Below are 20,375 nucleotides of genomic sequence, written 5' to 3' on the forward strand. Positions count from 1 at the left end.
GTTGTTCATTAGAATACTGTGGGGAGGTAGAGGTCAAGGGGTCAGACTCTGATAATTGAATGCAGGGTGGAAGGTACAGAGACAAGAAGTTGACCAAGCTGGGCAAGCAAGAAGGGCAGTGGCAGCATAGCAAACCATGGAGGGCGGGGGCAATGAACCAACCATGCAAGGTAGGCAAGAGAGGGCTGGGGCACTATAACAGACCATTCAGGGCAGAAGGAATAGGCAGTGGCAGTACAAATATACATGCCAACAGACTTGAGTCAGGCAGGAGACTCCCAATGTTTTTAAGCTCAAAGGGGCTTTATTTGATCTGTCTCTCGCCTAAAATCTCCTCTTTTTCATTGTAAGTCAGTGGGGGAAAATCAATTCCCCAGGTTTGTTTTTTCCAAACTCTCCCTCTTAACAAGTTCAAAATGTTGACAACTGTGGTACATTGGATTACGGATGCCAGGAGGAATTTGATAGGGACATGGACTTGGGTAACAGATGGCAGGAGGGAGATGGGCAGGGGCACCAAACTGACCGTACAGGGCAGGTGTCTGGGTTGCAGTAGCACAATACACCACACAGGGCAAGCGAGATGGTAGTGCAGCTCAATGGACCAAGGAAAGCAATAGGGAGGGGACATGGCCATGCACATGAACAGCAGAAATTAGAGGGGAAAGTTGCAAGGGCAGCAAGCTGACCAAATCGGACAGACAGAAGGGACAGTTTAAGCCTAACGGACCATGAAGGGCAGGAGGAAGGGTGCAGGGACATAACGGACAATACAAGGCATGAGGGAGGGGATAGGGGCCTGCACATGCAAAACAGAGCAGGGTGGGAGCAGCAGGCCGACCATAAATGGCAGGCGGGATGGTCTCTTGAAGCATACACCATGTAGGGCAACAGTGAGACTATAATAGCACACACACAAACAACGGAGCGAAGGTGGAAGGGGGTCAGAGGCAGCAAGATGACCATACATGGTAGGGAGGAGGGGCTCTTGCAGCACAGAAGACTGTGCATAGCAAATGGAGGATTAGTGGCAGCCCATGGCTATGTTGGGCAAGATGGAGGGGACACGGTCATGCTCAAAGGACCATGGAGGACAGAAGGAAGTGGGTATGGGCTGGACACAGACAAGAGAGGGCAGGGGAAGGGGCTTCACGACAGACCATGCCGGGCAAGCAGGAGGAGCAGTTGCAGCACAATGTAGGGCGGAAGGTAGTGGCAGTAGACAGTGGGTGACAGGAGGGAGGGGATAGGAGCATGGAACACAGACAGGCAGGGTGGAGGTGTCAGGGAAAGGTGGCAGCCATCTGACCAAGCTAGGCAGGTGGGAGGGTCAGTGGCAGCTCAACAGAACACTCAAAGTATATAGGAGGGGCAGTGGCAGGTCCATGGAAAGTGGTGGGCAAAAAGGAGAGCTCAGTGTTATTCCCAGAGGGGGTGGGGGAAGGAGGGTAGGGGCAGCACGCTAAGCACAAAGGCTAAGCAGGAGGGCAATGATGGGCCATATAATTGAGCAACTGAGGAGGCAGGAGGTGTGGGCAGGGATATCAAGTTAAATGGACGGCAATGGCAGCCCATCAGACTATGCAAAGCAGGAGAAAGGCGCTAGTGTATGGCCTCGGACAACAGAGGGTTGGGAGGAGGTTGATGGGGCAGCAAGCTAACTGATCAGGGCAGACAGGAAGAGCAATGGCAGAACAACACCCACACAGGACTGTAATGAGGGAGCACTGACGGACTTAGACAATGGATGGCAAGGGAGGAAGGAGGGCAGGGGCTGCAATCTTGGGGAAGGCAGCACAATACTAGGTCCTGCCTCCACCGTGCATTGCAATGGGCATTTTACTGAATGTTACAAAATCCTAGAAATTTACTGAAAAAAACAAGTTACAGGGACGTTATAGTTCAGAAATAGAATTAAAAAAAAGACTCACTAATTCACTAAAAAAAAGGTTACATGGATGTTCTAGTTAGGTTCAGATTTTACACGCACAAAACCATAGAAATTCTTCTGCTATAGTTAGTTATTTCAAGTACCTATAACTTGTACCCTAAGGTAACTCTAATTCACGCCCTCGCCATGCACTGCTAATTACCCCAGATATTACATCACTCATGACATCTTCTATGACATCATTGACAATATCACTGTAACATATGCAGTAAAATTAATGATGAGAAAACTGCATGCAGGGGGCCCACGTTATAGTCACCTTAGCGCATGAGTTATAGTTACTTCAAATAACTCTAAATATAACAGCTGAAATTCTGTGGTTTTGTGTGTGTAAAATATGAACCTGAACGTCCCTGTAACCTTTGTTGTTTTTAGTGAATATATATATATATATATCTCGCAACAAAGCCACGTAGTAGCCTGCACGCTCTGACAGCTGGTGCCAATGTGGTAGTTGTGGCCAGGCCTCCAATATTTTACTGAAAACCAGAGGCGTTGCACTCCAGGTACTTCAGCTGTGTTTTATTTAACCACAACAAGTGCCCCCACCACTGATGTGTTTCGACCACTACGCTCTTAATCACGTATCGTAGTGGTCGAAACGTGTCAGTGGTGGGGGCACTTGTGGTTAAATAAAACACAGCCGAAGTAGCTGTTCGTGGAGTGCAACGTCTCTTGTAAAAAAAAAAAAAAAACTAAAAAAAAAGTGTTATATTTCAATTTCACATACCTTTTATTGCTACTTACCCTGCGTTGTAAAGGCATGCGTGATAAAGGTTTGCATTGTAATGGCATTGTGTGGTAATGGATGCTTTGTAAAGGAATGTGTTGTAATGGATGCGTGGTAAAGGCAAACATTGTAAATGCATGCATTGTTGAGTCATACATTCATTCTGCTTGCACCAATTCTGTATGGGTGTTGTACAGGGAGTGCAGAATTATTAGGCAAGTTGTATTTTTGAGGATTAATTTTATTATTGAACAACAACCATGTTCTCAATGAACCCAAAAAACTCATTAATATCAAAGCTGAATATTTTTGGAAGTAGTTTTTAGTTTGTTTTTAGTTTTAGCTATGTTAGGGGGATATCTGTGTGTGCAGGTGACTATTACTGTGCATAATTATTAGGCAACTTAACAAAAAAAATATATATACCCATTTCAATTATTTATTATTACCAGTGAAACCAATATAACATCTCAACATTCACAAATATACATTTCTGACATTCAAAAACAAAACAAAAACAAATCAGTGACCAATATAGCCACCTTTCTTTGCAAGGACACTCAAAAGCCTGCCATCCATGGATTCTGTCAGTGTTTTGATCTGTTCACCATCAACATTGCGTGCAGCAGCAACCACAGCCTCCCAGACACTGTTCAGAGAGGTGTACTGTTTTCCCTCCTTGTAAATCTCACATTTGATGATGGACCACAGGTTCTCAATGGGGTTCAGATCAGGTGAACAAGGAGGCCATGTCATTAGATTTCCTTCTTTTATACCCTTTCTTGTCAGCCACGCTGTGGAGTACTTGGACGCGTGTGATGGAGCATTGTCCTGCATGAAAATCATGTTTTTCTTGAAGGATGCAGACTTCTTCCTGTCCCACTGCTTGAAGAAGGTGTCTTCCAGGAACTGGCAGTAGGACTGGGAGTTGAGCTTGACTCCATCCTCAACCCGAAAAGGCCCCACAAGCTCATCTTTGATGATACCAGCCCAAACCAGTACTCCACCTCCACCTTGCTGGCGTCTGAGTCGGACTGGAGCTCTCTGCCCTTTACCAATCCAGCCACGGGCCCATCCATCTGGCCCATCAAGACTCACTCTCATTTCATCAGTCCATAAAACCTTAGAAAAATCAGTCTTGAGATATTTATTGGCCCAGTCTTGACGTTTCAGCTTGTGTGTCTTGTTCAGTGGTGGTCGTCTTTCAGCCTTTCTTACCTTGGCCATGTCTCTGAGTATTGCACACCTTGTGCTTTTGGGCACTCCAGTGATGTTGCAGCTCTGAAATATGGCCAAACTGGTGGCAAGTGGCATCGTGGCAGCTGCACGCTTGACTTTTCTCAGTTCATGGGCAGTTATTTTGCGACTTGGTTTTTCCACACGCTTCTTGCGACCCTGTTGACTATTTTGAATGAAACGCTTGATTGTTCGATGATCACGCTTCAGAAGCTTTTCAATTTTAAGAGTGCTGCATCCCTCTGCAAGATATCTCACTATTTTTGACTTTTCTGAGCCTGTCAAGTCCTTCTTTTGACCCATTTTGCCAAAGGAAAGGAAGTTGCCTAATAATTATGCACACCTGATATAGGGTGTTGATGTCATTAGACCACACCCCTTCTCATTACAGAGATGCACATCACCTAATATGCTTAATTGGTAGTAGGCTTTCGAGCCTATACAGCTTGGAGTAAGACAACATGCATAAAGAGGATGATGTGGTCAAAATACTCATTTGCCTAATAATTCTGCACTCCCTGTATATGTTGGTTTCAGTAATGGTGTTCACGGGACTGGTGCGTCTCCTTTTGAATAAGAGAAACTGCTGTGTTGGGCTTCCCTGTTAGGATGAAGGGAACGAGGAGTGTGACGTAATGTTGTGGAATGTTTAGTTTGTGTCTTCTAAAGAGTTCAATATTTTACTGAGCTGTGATTTGGAAGCCAAGCTTAGATCATTTTGCTGCTGGATGGGTGCCGTCCTTGGAGCATGCTTGAATATTTGTCATTTTACTTGTATCATTTGAAGTAAAGTTATTTGCAAAAAGCTTTCGTTTCCTCCGCATCTGTTTTCTATGCATCTACAACAACACCATGTAATCTCCTAATACTGAACTTGAAAGCTTGGGAAATCCACAATACTGGCGGATTTTCTGATGTCGTAAGTCGTTGTGTTTCTAAACTTCCACACATCTAGTTTCCCCAAATTACAATGCTTACTTTCGACTCGTAAATCACTTTTGGGCGTCAACCGCTCACTTACAAAGTACAAAATCCTTTGTCAATCGAGTCTCTTGACTGTTCGTGTATATTTCATCACGGAGAGTGCAACAGCACAACAGAATTCTTACCAACAGTCACATCTGTTTGACGTGTGGCTTCTTGCAGCAGTTTTTGGCAGGCTGTCAGGCGTTGAACTCTGAGTGCATAGCTTTCCTCCAGCTATTCCTAGACACTGAGGGCAGGATGTAGGAAGATATGCTTTTGCGAGTCTGAAATTGCGAGTCGGTGCCTGATCTGAAAAAATATTTTTGTCGACATTCACAAAGGGGAAGGGGTCCCATAGGGACCCCTTCCCTTTTGCGAATGAGTTACCACCAGTGTGACACTGGTGGTAACTGCGAGTTGATTTCCTATTTGCGAGTCGCATTCCCAAATTGTGACTCGATACCGACTCGCAATTTGGGAATGAGCATCGCGTTCGGCCGTTTGCATGGCACAAACTGCGAAAATAGCAGTGTGCGCCATGCAAACGGCTTGCTACATCTGGCCCTGAGCTCGGCTCGCCTCGCCTCTTCCGAGGGACTTTAAAAATACATTTTCTTTTTACCTACATGGAGCTAAAGTCGCCAGCTAGGCTGAAAGCCCAACATTTTTTTCCATGAAGGGCCTCCCCCTTTTATACCGAAGGGTTATGTAACCTTTAGTTCAGAAATTACCTTCTTTGTAATGGCGTCGCTAGTAATAGCAACTGGTATTTAGGTCCTCAGTGCACTTTAGTCAACCACTAAATGAAGCAACTGTATTTCTTGTGAGATTTCTGTGGTATATTGTCTTTCCTTACAATGAAGACCCTAAAGGCCTCTTTGCAAGTAGGCTGGTACGTAGATGTGGAGATACCAGGGCCATCGATAGCAATCCCGGCTGGTATCTCCACCTCACTTACTTACCTTTATGTGTTGCCAGGCCCAAAACTGGAGAAACCATACATGAGCTACATTTTTTTTAGGCCGATTTTGCATGTTGTTCCCCATTCCTTGCGGTTCCTGCACTCATTTATTTTCTTTTTTTTCAGCAGGAAGATAATGTACGCAGAAATTCATTAGGTTTTACTGAGTGTAGTCCCGCACCCAGTAAGACTTGTGATTGGGTGGAATGGTACTTCCTGTTGCAAATACAGCTTGGCAGTTAAAAGGGGATGTACATTTTTTTTTTTTAATTGCGTTTATTACCCAAGATATACAATACTTTTTTACATTATTTTTTTATTGAATTTCCTTTTTTTATTTTATTATACAAGGTATGTAGTCAAAATTTCATTTATATTACATCCAAAATTCCATGATATATTTCACTATTAACTAGCCATTCTGCTTCTGTGTGGAGAAGGTGTGTTTATGCATGATCATGATGGCCATGCCACCACTGCAGCTGCGAAAAGAGCTTTGAGGCTAAGCAGCTCGTGCATTGTTACCAGACGCCCCCACACCTACCTTAATTTACTTTAAGCCTAATGTCCAAAGAGCCACATACTATGGTTTGAACAAAATACTTCGACTTAGTAACACTATGACAGGGCCACCATATGTACCAGTGAAAGCATGGTCCTTGGGGATGTTTAAATGTGTGCATTTAAATGGGATATATGTGTACAGGTGATTGGGAGAATGTCATATGTATTTGTGAAGCAGGACATACCTTTCGTCATGTGGCACCGTCACATGCATATCACAAACATACAATGTTTTTTTTTTTTTTTTTTTTTTTTTTTTAAATAGGAGAAATTTTAATTGCAGAAAACTGTTCTGCACAATGTTTTGAATATGGAACATATTTGTGCACTTTACATTTCTCCCACTTAAAATTATGACAATATTTTTCAGTTATAAATGTGGCACTGTATTGAGAAAACTAAACGGAAGAGTTAACTTTGTTTATATTGTTAGAATGGGAGGAATTTTAAGAGAAGAAATGTGCGAATAAAACATTAAGATGTAATTGGCTTAATGAAAATTGGAGAAAGACATTATTACAATGTTTTATAGAAACAGCTTTCTTCACTTTAAATTTCTCCCAATTAAAAAATTGATACTTTCAGTTATAAATATGGCACGGTGTCTACTGCCCACTGGGAGCAAAAGGACTGCAGTTTGTAAAAGTACACTTTGATATGGGAGAAAATAAAAATTAAGAATTAATAATTAAGGTACTTTTAATTTTATCCCATTGAAACGTATTCAGAAACATAAGTTTGTCCTCACACTCAAATATTAAGTGGAAAAGGACTTCTATATAAGAGGTAAATGTTTCAGTGCTTGACCTCTGTGCCCTAGCCTGGCCATAAATCGGACTGAGCACTGCTGATTATCAGGCTATCTGTTGACTGATAATAATAATGTAAAGTAAACACAGCCTTCCCTTAACTTCAAAACCAAAAATATTGACCCTTTGAACATGAACTCAAGGAGAGCCACTCTGAAATTGTCTGGGAGTTACTGGTAGCTCACGATAGACTGGTTGGAGACACCTGGTGTAATTACACCATTCTGACATTACTGTATGACATCTGAGATTACTAGTGCGAACTTCACAATGGGCCACTATATAAATCTTTGTTAAGAACTTGGTACTTCCATTTGCTGTCCCTGGCTCAGTCTTCACTTCTGCTCTGATTACAAAGCTAGTTTCATTGGTACTACTCTCCAGTTTATCATGCTGCAAACCTAGCTTAATCTTGTGAACCCTAAAAGAGAAAGAGGGAAGCAATTCTGCTAAATCTTAAGAATGAGTAATATCTGTAGTTAGGTGAGCTCACTGGTGCCAGAGAGTTGCAGCTGAGAAAATTGAAATTTGCTCCTTTCCTCAGTGTTGCTACCTACTTGAGCAGTAATCGAGTTTAATGAGTCCTGTGCACAGAGCTCTTCGGTTGATGACCGAGCCAGTACTACGATGTCTATCTACATTTTAGTATCAATGAAAGGAAAAAATATTGAACAATCAATTAAAGTGCTTTCGCCATGCAGGGTCACTATTTAAAAACTCCAAAACGCATTGTGTTGCTTGACTCAATTGCCTAACAGCTTAACCATGACTGATTTGGGGGGCCTTGGAATCCTGAGCAAGTAGGGAAGCTTGGGCATTTTCTCAGGTACCAACATTGTCTGTTTTAGTGGCCACGTGGGTTGTCAGTAAAGTAAAACCAAACCGTTGGAGTCTGGGACCCTGGAGTTCAAGGTTACCCACCTGCCAGTGTTCACTCATTCAGCACACATTGATTTAGAAATTCTTCTCTGCCCAGAGAAACACTGAGCAAAAATGAAGCTGTTTGAAGTTATAGGGTAGCAACAAGAAAGCAAATATAGAGATACCTGTGATATTTTAATCAGTCCTACTCCTCTTCTTATATAGAGTTGGAGAGATTGCCACATGAGGTCCTTGTTTTAACTTCAGGTGAAAGTAGTTGAGCTGATTTATATATCCTCTTGGTGCTCAGTAAACCTTACCCCCACAAGGTACTTTAGAATCTTGCTATTATTTTCATGTAGTGCCATTACTAAAAATGTTGATGATGTAAATCAGAACAAAAATGAAGTTTTGTTACGTTATTATTTATAATCCTCAATTCTGTAAACTGAGTTCTGTGAAAGTGACGCTCATCACCTTAGTGTTTTGCTTTTAAAACAAGCATTCATAGGGCGTGTCGAGGTTGAATACCCAGCATAACATGCCTCCAGTGATGGTTGACCTTTCAAGGACTACCCAAGCTATCCTGAAATTGGCTTTGCTGCAGGAATCTCTCTAAATCCATGGAGCGTGTTAAGGCGATGGTGTTATCGGCCCAAAGGGAGGAGTGATGGAGCGAAGTGAAGGAGGACAGAATGATGGTTGAAGGAGTGGGGGAAGAGTCTGAACCATCACATTCACCCTCATCATGAACAAGAACCCCTTACGTGTAACTTGTTTGCAGTGATCTACTCCCCCCCCCCCCCCACCCCACCCCCTCTTGTTGTTCACTGTAGTCGATTACATTGACTGTCATAGAGGACATTGGTTGATTAGGTAAATGCAGCAATGGGAGGAAGCTTGGACAATGAAAAGACTGAGGGTGACACAAAGAGGGGTCCTAAGCTGAAAGACAGTGCCCTGTGTATACTCTCCTTACAGGGGAACTTGCTTTGCTAACTTTATTGCTCACATTGGGAAATTACATTTGTTGGGGTACAGCTGGGATATGAACTGATTGTTGTTCCATTGGCGCTGTATTGTGTTCTGTCCTATGACAGATGCTTCAGGTTTAGGAAGTGTGGGATGGTGGAGTTCTTTTGTTGTTCTTCTGGTTTTCGGTCATCGTGTCTTTCTCTTTTGACCCTGGCAGCAGTGCCCACTCTGACCTATATCGTCTAACAATGCTCTGAAGGCAGCTCTCCCACAGAATGGCTGATAATACATCTGGGGCCTGACACTCGCAGGTCAGTATTATAAGCCAGAATGTGAACAACATGTTGGACGATGTTGAAAAAGGAAGAGACTTCAGGTTAATATACTCTTTGTGCAAGGGACTCATTTTGTGGGAAGCAGGGTCCCCTTTTTGGCCAGAATGCATTTTGCACAGGTCTTCCATTTGAAGTTTGAGAAGTTTCAGAGGAACTACTAAACTTATTAAAAATAAGCTCCACTTTGTTGTGAAGTGCAAGTGGTCTGATGAATGAGGAAACTATTTGTGGCAGCCACAGGGCAGCTTTAGGGGTAGCCTCTGACATTGGTCATTATTTGTTCCAATCCCTCCCACAATGAATGTCTCCTTCCCAGAGATATTTACCTGATTTCTAGGTAAAATGGCAGTGAGGCCTTTGATGCTGGGTGGGAATTGGAATAGCGTGGTGGATGGATCCTGCAACCGGCTGAGGGGCACAGGCTTTTTTTTTTATTTTTTTTTTAAGATCCTACATTAATGGCTACGTTTATGGATACCATGCGTATGTCCTGTGTGTGGAACAGGTTTCCTGAAAAAGAAATGGGCTTCTGTTTTTTTCTGGAGCTTATGGCACACTTCTGCCTAGATTACATTTTACTACCCAAGTCTGATTTGCTCAATTTAAGAGCTGTACAAATTTTGTCCGGAGGTCTTTCGGACTGTTTCATTGTTGAGCTTGGTTTCGGGTTGAGAAGCTGACAATTGGAGATGAGATTGAGGTTGAGTCTTCAGGTTAATATACTCTTTGTGCAAGGGACTCATTTTGTGGGAAGCAGGGTCCCCTTTGAGATGGAAAATGCAGAACACATATGGAGGATGCAATTGACACACATTTTAATCCTAACCACAACTTAGTTGGCTCTGGGAGTCTTTCAAGCAACTCTTTTGGGTGACATTATTAGTTTCCAAACAAATGACAAAAACAGTGACTAATTCAGAATCCTGTATTCCAGCCCTAGAATCGCAATATCCTGACACCGGAAGCCCACAGAGCGTGGCTGGTCTCACAGTGCTATATGTACCAGTGGGAGACAAAGCGAGTATGATGCTCCATAGCCAAGATATAAAGTAGAATACCCCAATTATATATATATATATATATATATATATATATATATATATATATATATATATATATATATCTGACCAGCTTGTTCAGTGATTACCGGTGATAGAAATGGCTCAGCATTGTACACTGTATTACACTGCACTGTATTTCCTGAGAGGGAATGCATCCTGCACGGCCGTGAACAAATTAGTGTTTGATCTCCCTTTCAGGGAATTAATTGTTGGAGGCACAGAAAAGTTGTTTGGAGAGTGATCTCATGAAGGTTGAATTCTCTTTGGAAACCGGTTGCAATTCAGAAAGACTCCAGGTCGTAATGGACACTGAGGTTAAGATTTTGGTCAAGGGCTTGTGGGGAGGGGTGATCAACTGGTTAAGGTGATCCCTTCTCTGGTCAGTTGGGACCAGTCAAGAATCATACCTCATGAAGCCACAAGGTACAATAAGCATACAACGCCGTGGCCTTGGTAAACAAACAGTTGGACCTGGCGGCGGGCCTACAAGCATATAAAGTAGAAAAGGAGTTTGACTCAGTGAGGTGGAACCTCCTGTTTGCTTTCCTTTGGCGACTCAACTTTGAGCCCAGTTATATTGCATTCATAAAACGTCTCTACTCAGACTTCTGGACTAGGATCCAAGTGGGCCGAAAGATGTCAGAAGGGTCCCTGATTCAGAAGGGTGTGAGGCAGGGTTTTCTGTTATCACCCCTTCTCGTTGTCATCGTCGACCAGGTTCATGGGTTTGAATGGGACAGTAGCATGTCGGATAGAGTGCTCCTTTATGCAGAAAATATTTAGATCTTTTTGACAGACCCAGAGTGGTTGGGCCTTCATGTTCACCAGATGTTTCACAGTTTTGGTGAAATTACTGGTCTGCAAATAAGGCTAAGTCATCTGTCTTTCAAGCTACAAAGACACCCCAGGGTTTAAGATGTACCTGCAAACTACAAGTTGTCATTGAAAGTTTTAAATACTTGGGAATATACAACATGCCAACCATGGCCAAGGCATGGGAAAGGAGTAGCCAACCACTGCTTGATACATTGACACTGGACACTAAATTCTAGTCAGTGCTTCCCTTGTCACTCTTGGGCAGGTCTGCCACTTTCAAAATGATGGCACTGCCACGATTTCCATATCAGGTGCAAACCTTTCTACACAACCTACCACACTTGGTCTTTACTAGAATAAAATCCATTCTACAAAGCTTCCTGTGGAATCTGAGAAATCTGCATATTTTAAGTCTACCTATGAGGGAGGGTTTGCAGCAGGGAATATTCAGACTTACTACAGAGCTTCCCAGTTGTTGATTTAAGAAGGAATGGTGCTACGATATCCATGGAGATCCCTTATACGCATCCTAAAAACTGACACTAAATGGAATACTCGTACAACATATGCTATATAGTGGGAGAGGGTAGGCCCTTTACTCTTTCTGGCTAATAATCTGGTAATTGGGATATGGAGACGCTTAGGAAACTTTGTTGGAAAAATGTGTTAGCAAAAAGAATGCAATGTTGCCATCTTATTGGAGACCCATTTGCTAAGCGAAGATGTGCCTAGTCGTAGGTCCTACTGATTCAAACACCAGTTTAATTCCCATGCCTCAAACCTGACAAGTAGCAATATTACTGTGTAGAGGCCTAGATTTCTATTGTTACTCTCCTAAAAGACCAAATATGGGGAATGGTAGCAACTCAAGGAAAGCTGCAAGGCAGGGAGATAATTTATTTTTGAAATATGAACCCAGCGAAGGTAAAAGAAGCCATTATTCATCATTGCTCCCCCAAATCCAGGTTTTTTTCCAGAGGCCTCTCGATAATCTGAGGGAATTTTAATACGATTCTGAATGAGAACATGGATAGTCCATCTCAAGAATAGACTTTACAGCAGGACAATGAGAGGGTCTACACATTCTTTTCGTGGGTGCAAAAAAAAACTCCTCCAGGATAGATTTTTTTCTAATGGATCAACAGGCATTTGAGCTAGCCCTAGACACATCAGTAGGGATTTACAGACTGATCATTCTACTGTATTAGTAAACCTTTTGCTTTTGGTCTCAAAGCACCCCCCCACCCCCACACCAAACTAAGACCTGGAATCCTAACAGGGTAGACTTCATTGATCTGTATCCCTCAGAAATACTATAGCTAAACATATCCAGTATTATTTACAAGAGGATGACATAGGTGAACAGATTCCCAGAGCAATGTGAGACATGGCAAAATACTCAGAGTGGAACTAGTTTTGTACACATATAGAATTCAGAGACTAAGGAAAATGGCAAGAGTTAGCAACTTGAATCTTGATAATAGAGCAACATAAAAAGGACTGCTTGCACATTACATTTCACACCTTCAGTAAAGCAGACAGGGAAGTCAAACAGCTACTGGTAGGGAGGACATCTGAGAAAATGCTCTATACTGGGCAGAAGTTTTATGAAAACGGAGACAAGACAAGGCAGACTGGATCCTGCCATTTAAACTAAGGGCCATATAGACATGTAACCACATACAAAAGCTTGAGGCCAATGATGGGTTGATAGTGAGCCGCTTTCACAAGATATCACAAGTCTTCTCCAATTTCTATACAGAATTGTGTTGTGCCCAGACCATAGATCTGAACATTCAAAATGCCTATTGGAGGCATTATAGATCACAGAGGCAGTTCCAGAAATTCTACAAGAACTTGAAACTCCTTGCTACCATTTAGGAGTCTAAGTAGCTATCCAAGGAATTCTGAGAAATAAAGGCACCAGGACCCAACGGTTTACAGTGTACCAGGATGTTCTGGCTGATCCCCTGGCCATGTTGTTTAATTATTTTGGGGAGGCCCAGCAGATTTCAGACGGCACGAAGCAAGCCATCATTACGGTTATTTGAAAAGCATTTTTAAAATAGCTGCTCTTATCACCCAGAAGCGCTTCTTAATAATATGAAAATCTTCACCAGAATCCTTGTTATGCGGCTGATCTTAATGTGGGCAATTTGCATACCCATCAGGGTTGACATACCTCTGACAACACGAGGTTGGCAGTTAATCCACTTGATTTTGCTAATTGGTGGACATTCTCTCACTTACTTCATGATTTACGAAAAAGAGGCTGAGGCACAAGAACACCCCGCACACACCACACACGTGGATGCTTGTTCATTAAAATGTGGTGGTGCTCATGTCTAGAGAACCAGCCATTTTATTCCTCAGCCCAGTAGAAAACTCCATCAGTTTCACAATGTTTTGTGGCTTATCACCCGCAGCCAGTTAATATTTTCAATTAGTAACAATGTACAGAAATGCAAAAACTCCCAATGTTAATTTTTCATTGGAAGAGATTCTTAATTCATAATTTTCCATTAAATACATTTATTTTTCTTCTCTGATTCTGTTGTAGCCAACGTGTTTCGTCCAAAAGGACTTCTTCAGGGCTAAGGGAAGGAATTCACATGTAGAAAAAGCTGAATACGCCCTTGGTAGCAATTCACAAATTTCAAAATTCTAGTTCACAAATAATGGTTTTCCAATCCTTGTGTTGATGAAGACTGATTCAAAACCCCATAATGCTGGTCTAATGTAAGAACCCGTGCATCTTGGAATATGGTGACCACCCCATCTCTCAGAAAAAGTGATTTTGGTCAAGATTACGTTTGAATCGAAATTCATATTCAAAGTTATGCTTCAAACCCTCTATTGATCCAATAATGACTTTGCTCATTGCAGCTAATTATGCAACCCCGGCATTAAAATAAGTGGGGGCTATCTCAGTTCATATTGCTCTTGAGAGGGGCGCACCCCCTCTCCTGCCTCGTTTTTGCCCCTGAACTATAACCTCCTCATTCACAAGATAAAAAAAAAAGCAGTAAATGGAATGGGCAAAGTCAAGATGTACAAAAATTGTCTTTTTTGTAGACAATATCCTCTGTTTACTAACAAACCAAGCAATCTCCGTCCCAGTGCCTAAAGAGCAATTGGAAGCATTCCTCAAAGTCTTGGGATTTTGAGTAAATTACACAAAGTTTTCAGGGATAACGGTAGCCAACCCAACCTGTAGCATAGGGTGCCATTTATTTTGGATAATGACTTTACAAACTCAGCGGTCTCCGAGCTCTGTCTGTGGATTTGGATAACAGCACCTTGTATGCTAATAACATACAGGCTGTGTGTTGTGCATCTTATTTAAAGACATATATCTTTGGGGAAGATTAGACATGCCTTCGATTAGCTGAATCACTGGCATTAAAATTTACTTTATCCTTTGCATATTATATGTAACGAAAACTCTCCCTCTGAAATTTCCTAAGCACATTCTGTCCAAAAAAATAATCTTGTTTGCTGTGATTTGTGTGGGAGCAAAGGCCGAATCTGGTAAGGAGTAAGACGATAGTCACATTACCATCGCCTCTTTCTCCCCTTTCATGTAACCAAGATATCCCAGTAGGCCTGTGTGACCCTAATTTCTCACACATGGATATCGTAGGCCCACAAAGATTTTGTGATTTAAAAAATATATAATTATTTTATGTAAGAATAGGACCTCAGAATCATGAAGGAATGCATGGAGCAATTTCAGACCCACCAGAGATCTAGATTCAAGCTAATCGAAGCATAACACTGGGCTGGGACTGGCATGCTGGAGGGTTCAGGTGTCCATTTTCATGCAGGCCACAGAGTGGAAGATGGCCTCTGGCCTATACCGGGCTCTACAAGACCCGGCCCTTTCTGCAGAATGACTCCATATTTTTGTCTTCCTTTGCTTAACACATTATGTTGTCTTTTGCCTGTGCTGTCTCCCTTAAACATTGTAAAATTGGCTTACTCATGACTGATACATTTAATTACTTGTAAGTTCCTAGCTAATTGTACTATATATACCGAGAACCTGTAGATTAAACACTACTAGTGGGCAGCAGCACTCGTGCAACCCACTCAAGATCCTATTAAAGCATGCCAAAGGATTGCTACTAAAATCTGTAGTTCAGGTATAGACTGCCATTTCGACCTGGCAAAATACGCCTTCCTTTTTAACACTTAAATGTCACCCCTGTTTATGTTTTACATGTCCCGACAGTAAAAAAAAAAAAAACTCCTGAAGTCTTTTTTTCTTTTGTTCTTTTTTTTTATTTTATTTTTTACTGTTGTAAGGCCATCTCACCCATAGACTAACACTTGGTTACCCTATTACACTTACTAAGTGATAACTACAGACTAGGAGCAGATAGAAAATAATGTTTACACTCAAATGAATTGCAATTTAAAATCGGCTTTATTGGTAAAGTCTGATTTTAAGTTACTATTCTGCCCCTATTAGAGAGTTGCCATTTTCTGCACAAACCAAATGTTTTTTTTACCAGTGTCCTGTGTCACATGACTGTGGCTGGGTCTCCTGTGATGGGTTATGTATTGCTTGCAGATAGTAAGACAAAAGACCTAAGTGTGAGTGGATGAGGTTCTTCCTGGCAGGATGGCTGGGGAGGAGTTGTGCCCTGCCCTGACTACATTTTAAAGAGCCCTGCCTGCACCACACACACTGGAACCTGACACCAGGCCCGCCCTTGTGTTTTTCATCCTTTACCATTTAGAGTGAGGACCATAGGAAGGGGAAGAACAGACCAGAACCAGTTTTTGGGGTAGATAAGGGATTTCTCACACACAAAAGCGGGCACCGGGTATAAAAGGAGACCTTCTGTACCTCTCATAATCACACTGTTGAATATTCAGAATAAGGACTGCTCTGTTGACTGAAGAAGAAAGATTAGACCTGCTTGCTTTGATCTCCAGCTACCCAGAGTTACTCCAAGGGTCAGTTTGCTGGCCTCCTGTGTGAGCTACAGGGGCACAAAATCCTTCCAGAGGCTTCTCTCCCTGTAACTACACAGCTTTCCAGTCCAACTATACCTGCCCCTACTGCTGGCCTCTACTGCTAGAGTGACTCCTAACCTCCAAGTGGTGTCTATCAGTCTGACCAGTACCTAGTGGACCTGTTTGAGTCAAGCTTTTTGCCTCTGCTTGAGTGAGTCCTGATTCCCATGTGATGGATCCTGGTCCTGGACCCCGGGCTGACATCAGTGGGAACTCCTTCAGAAGAAAAGTTGAATATATAGAAGGTTTGGGCTCCTCATGACCCCAAAGTGACCTCTCTGAGCCGAGAATTGAGCACCTGCGATGACTGCAAAGGCAAAGCTCCAGTGCCAACTGTCTGCAATTACTAGCAACGCAATGCCTCCTCCGAATGGCCAACGCGAATGACAACCTTCATGACAAACTTAATTCAGCATCCGGACTAATCTGGTCCCTGTAGCCGACCTGTGCTCAATTGTGGTCGGTCTGAACTTGTGACTTTCCACCCAGTCTAGTGCGAACAGATAATAGCAAGGGGCGCTTTGTGCTTGTTGAGGCCATTTTCCCCGAAACGTTAACTCACATTTCCAGATCTAATGACTGGCTTTTTGTTGTTTTGGTTTCATTTTATTTATTAAAATGTTACTCTCTTTTTCAAAATTGGTTTGGAATTTTTCTTGTGATGTGTTTTCACCTTATTTCTGTTTGAGTACTGAATAAATACTGTACACATTGCATCCAAGTTACACCTGACTGCTTTTGTGCCAGTATATCTGAGGGCTATGCCCAGGTTAATTTAGTGACTTTTGTTTACCCTGACAAGGATTGTATTTATTATTTGATTGTGGTGTCCTCCCTTGTCAACTAATAACCCAATTTCTTGCATACACCATTTGGCATAGCTAAATGGCCACATGGAAAGGGGAGCTTAAAAGAAGCCTGGATGAGGAGGAGTGAGATGTGTCATGGTCAAGAGCAGCCTAAATCTTAGTTTGTATGAAATATTAAGAGGATGCTTTCTAGGTCTTGACGCACTGGTACCTGACCCCAGTCAAGCTTGGGGCCATATTTGAGGGTTCCAATGGGTGTTTGAGAGACTTTCAAGTGAGGGGGACCATGGCGTACGTCTGGCAGTCTTGTCCCAGGATCCAACCTTTTTGGGCATCTTTGGTTCTCCTTATCAAGGATGTCACAGGGGCAGACCAGTAACAGTGTTGCTGTGCCACTGAGAAATGGATAGAATATACCCCTTGTATTCTCATACAGGAAAGGTGATCACATTCTTCCTGTTGGTAGGTGAGCTAGATCTTGTTCAATGTTGGAAGCAGACTGCCACATCCCCACTTGGTGTGTATGGTGATCTAAAGTCTGCATCATCTATTCAGTGTACAGACTTCTTTTCACTCATAGCAAAGTAGATATACCTTTTCGAATAAAAATAGGCAAACCCTTTCAAACATTCATCAAAGACAAGATGGTGGGACTTGCGAATGGAGAGACAGGCCCCAGACCTCTTGAGAAAGGGACGATACACCGAATATTTGGTTCATACAAGACATTGATTCTGAGGCATGACCACTTTGGGAGACCTGAAGCATATCAAAAAGGTTGAGTTTTTCATCCTTTTACTAATAGGTACTAGGGTATAGAATTGTCCTGTTTCCCCTCCTACTGGTCTTGGTTGCTGTACCTATCTTCCATTTTTTTCTCCCCCTCTGCTGGTAAAAAGAAAAAAGAAACTGTCTAATGCTCTCTTTGCCCTCCTACAGCATTGTCTCCTCCCTCTCCTGCCATTTCTTCTTTCTCCTCTCTCCATAGATAGCAATTGCTGTGTCTTATTTATTAATTTTGTTGCAAGTAAACCTTATAAAAATCACAGGGTAACCTCCTTTCCCAAATTATACCCCAGCGTGGGAGTTCACCTACAGTCTTGGATAGCTTTACCCTCTGAGAAAGGAGTGACCAGTTCAATTTATACTTCTGAATATGTCCTGGGAAGCAACACAGAGGGTAAAAAGTGATGTTCATTTAAATAAGTCAGAGATAGTGGATATTTCTAAAATGCTGTAAGGAAACCCACACTACTGGAACCTTCAGTAATATTATCAGTTAAAAGCTCCTGAGAACACATTTTCAGATCACGATTTGCTCGATTTTGCCACAAATTTCTCCATGAATTCAGTTTCTTCACTAACAGGATTAGTTTGTTTCAGCTGGGGCCATACAATCTACCATTCGAACCGGTAAGTCATTTACTAATGCACATATTAATTCTTCATAAAATTCTTAGTTTAAAATTCTTCAGCTTCTGTTTCATCCAGTTGCTGGCCATGCGCACCAGATATATGCTACATGGATAAAATACATAAAAGCAACTTATAGGACCGCATAACGAGATTCCATATTTATGACTATACAGTGCAGTTTGAACAGAGGATTTTTTTTCTTACAAATTGTACATTTCCTTGTGCTCTATAGCTTTAAATGCCCAACTGTTTCCAGTTCTCTGGTGTTGCACTCACATTATCCAGTATTATTTACTCTTGTCAGTACCATTTTGTCGTGTAGACACTTACTGATAGAATTCCTAGTCTGAATGTAGGTATTGAGCGATGCATCTGTGAATGAATCATATCGGGATTTAGTTCAGTGCTAGTGGATGTCTTTGGTGGTCGTGGCAGGTGGCTCTTGCTGTGGTATTCCTATATTAGTGGTGATATGGACTTGTTTTTGCTGCTTGAGCTCTTCCAGGCCTTCTTGTGTTCTATCGAGATTGTGTTTTCTCGATGTGTGCTAACAGTTTTATATTTATTTGAGCCTTTCACTCCCTAGATGTTGTTGCCCATGCGCACCGGTTACCTCACAATTAAGAACCACAATCTTTCATCACATCTTTAGTTTGGATCCACCCACTTCTTGTAGTGTAAGTCTGTCTTGTTTGCAAGAAGATCTTTTTCAGAGATTTACAGTTTCTGCTGTTTACCGGTAATGGTGCTACACTGCCCCTGTATCATGCCTGTAAAGACACCCAAACAATAAATAATGCTCTGTCTATATTTTCCATTATGAACAGTATTTATTTGTTTAAATCAGACATTGGCATAAGCGTAGAATCACCTGTTTGCACGTTTAGCACGTTATAAAAGCAGTGGTATTCACTAAACGTTCCTGCATTTTCATTGTATCCTGTTGCTGTCATAACTTGCTGGACTTGTAACATAATTTACGACTGCGTGTATTTCAATTATCATAAAGAAAATGCTGCCTGTTTGGCAACAATGTCTGTTGTTCAATTATTTAATGGGTATGCTTTTTAAGTTAACCTCTGAAAACCAGTGCAAATTCCCTCTCTTCTGACTACTTTGCAATACACTGTTTTAGAGTTCAGCTGAACTCTATACATATAGAATGTTCAGCATGGGAGTTTTCTGGGACATCTGGATGCAACAGATAAGCAAACGTGCATTTTACCAACACTTCCTCTAGTAAAAAGCCACACCTAATGGCTTTGCCAAGATCTATTTCTCATTTTTTTCAAAGCTGCCCCCATCACTGTGACCTATTCCCCTGGGACCATCCTCCATCACGCTAGGACCATATCTCACTCTAACGACCAGCACCTGCTTGATTGTCTGTTACTTCCCCTTTGACCTCTCTGCTCTGCAGAAACCTTACCGTGTCCTATGCTGTGCATATAATTGGGTTCACCAGCGATTTGATTGTTCTGTTTTGCACCGATGGAGAACTCTTTCAAATACCAACCATAATGTCACCTGATGGCCACATCCTTATTTTCAACAGACACCAGTGAAAGTTTATTCCTGTGGAATTTGGAAAACTAAGTGAATTTATGTGCATTGACAAATGTACTGACAGCTTTCTCGCACTGTAACTGAAGGCCAGTTCCTCAAGGTCATGTCATACACCTTTATCTTTCATCTAAATTGTTTCTCTTCATCTGTGTGCAAACACGACCGAGTTGGCTTTAAATTAAGAACCCCTGACAGTTTACCCGTATTTGTTTTTCCATTGGAGGAATAAATGCATCTGCACCCACACCAGCAATTGGCATTGCACTCTCTAAGATAAACATTTCGAATACTGTA

General features: G+C 42.1%; 1 protein-coding gene across 2 annotated transcripts in view; it reads left to right on the top strand.

Annotated features, from left to right (window-relative positions):
* Nucleotides 1-20,375, top strand: part of RNF123 (ring finger protein 123) — a 1,441,353-nt gene that overhangs the window by 80,713 nt on the left and 1,340,265 nt on the right. The window lies entirely within an intron of this gene.

Source organism: Pleurodeles waltl, chromosome 9 (assembly GCF_031143425.1).
Source record: "Pleurodeles waltl isolate 20211129_DDA chromosome 9, aPleWal1.hap1.20221129, whole genome shotgun sequence".
In the NCBI taxonomy this organism is placed as follows: domain Eukaryota; kingdom Metazoa; phylum Chordata; class Amphibia; order Caudata; family Salamandridae; genus Pleurodeles; species Pleurodeles waltl.